This window comes from Triticum dicoccoides, chromosome 2B (assembly GCF_002162155.2).
Source record: "Triticum dicoccoides isolate Atlit2015 ecotype Zavitan chromosome 2B, WEW_v2.0, whole genome shotgun sequence".
NCBI lineage: Eukaryota > Viridiplantae > Streptophyta > Magnoliopsida > Poales > Poaceae > Triticum > Triticum dicoccoides.
The window spans coordinates 599842899-599844835 of record NC_041383.1 but is presented as its reverse complement, the minus strand read 5'-3'; positions in this window follow the sequence as shown (position 1 = coordinate 599844835).

Sequence of the window (1937 nt, the reverse complement as noted above, 5' to 3'; positions counted from 1 at the left end):
GGGAAAGGGGGGAGTCCTACTCCCGGTGGGAGTAGGACTCCTCCGACGCGCCTCCTCCTAGGGCCGACCGCACCCTCCCTTGCTCCTTTATATACGGGGGCAGGGGGGCACCCTAGAACACACAAGTTGAACTACGTGATCGTTCCTTAGCCGTGTGCGGTGCCCCCCTCCACCATATTCCACCTCGGTCATATCGTCGCGGAGTTTAGGCGAAGCCCTGCGCCGGTAGAACATCATCATCGTCACCACGCCGTCGTGCTGACGGAACTCATCCCCGACACTTTGCTGGATCGGAGTCCGGGGATCGTCATCGAGCTGAACGTGTGCTGAACTTGGAGGTGCCGTACGTTCGGTACTTGGATCGGTCGGATCGTGAAGACGTACGACTACATCAACCGCGTTGTCATAACGCTTCCGCTTTTGGTCTACGAGGGTACGTGGACATTACTCTCCCCTCTCGTTGCTATGCATCACCATGATCTTGTGTGTGCGTAGGATTTTTTTTTGAAATTACTACGTTCCCCAACAGTGGCATCCGAGCCAGGTTTTATGCGTAGATGTCATATGCACGAGTAGAACACAAGTGAGTTGTGGGCGATACAAGTCATACTGCTTACCAGCATGTCATACTTTGGCTCAGCGGTATTGTGAGATGAAGCGGCCCGGACCGACATTACGCGTACGCTTACGCGAGACTGGTTTCACGGTTACAAGCACTCGTGCTTAAAGGTGACTGGCGGGTGTCTGTCTCTCTCACTTTAGCTGAACCATGTGTGGCTACGCCCGGTCCTTGCGAAGGTTAAAATAGCATTAACTTGACGAACTATCGTTGTGGATTTGATGCGTAGGTAAGAACGGTTCTTGCTAAGCCCGTAGCAGCCACGTAAAATTTGCAACAACAAAGTAGAGGACGTCTAACTTGTTTTTGCAGGGCATGTTGTGATGTGATATGGTCAAGACGTGATGCTATATTTTATGGTATGAGATGATCATGTTTTGTAACCGAAGTTATCGGCAACTGGCAGGAGCCATATGGTTGTCGCTTTATTGTATGAAATGCAAACGCCCTATAATTGCTTTACTTTATCACTAAGCGGTAGCGATAGTCGTAGAAGCAATAGATGGCGTAACGACAACGATGCTACGATGGAGATCAAGGTGTCGCGCCGGTGACGATGGTGATCACGACGGTGCTTCGGAGATGGAGATCACAAGCACAAGATGATGATGGCCATATCATATCACTTATATTGATTGCATGTGATGTTTATGTTTTATGCATCTTATCTTGCTTTGATTGACGGTAGCATTTTAAGATGATCTCTCACTAAATTATCAAGAAGTGTTCTCCCTGAGTATGCACCGTTGCGAAAGTTCTTCGTGCTGAGACACCACGTGATGATTGGGTGTGATAGGCTCTACCTTCAAATACAACGGGTGCAAAACAGTTGCACACGCGGAATACTCAGGTTAAACTTGACGAGCCTAGCATATAACAGATATGGCCTCGGAACACGGAGACTGAAAGGTCGAGCGTGAATCATATAGTAGATATGATCAACATATTGATGTTCACCGTTGAAACTACTCCATCTCACGTGACGATCGGACATGGTGTAGTTGATATGGATCACGTAATCACTTAGAAGATTAGAGGGATGTCTATCTAAGTGGGAGTTCTTAAGTAATATGATTAATTGAACTTAAATTTATCATGAACTTAGTACCTGATAGTATATTGCTTGTCTAGGTTTGTTGTAGATAGATGGCTTGTGCTGTTGTTCCGTTGAATTTTAATGCGTTCCTTGAGAAAGCAAAGTTGAAAGATGATGGTAGCAATTACACGGACTGGGTCCGTAACCTGAGGATTATCCTCATTGCTGCACAGAAGAATTACGTCCTGGAAGCACCGCTGGGTTCCAGGCCTGCTGCTGATG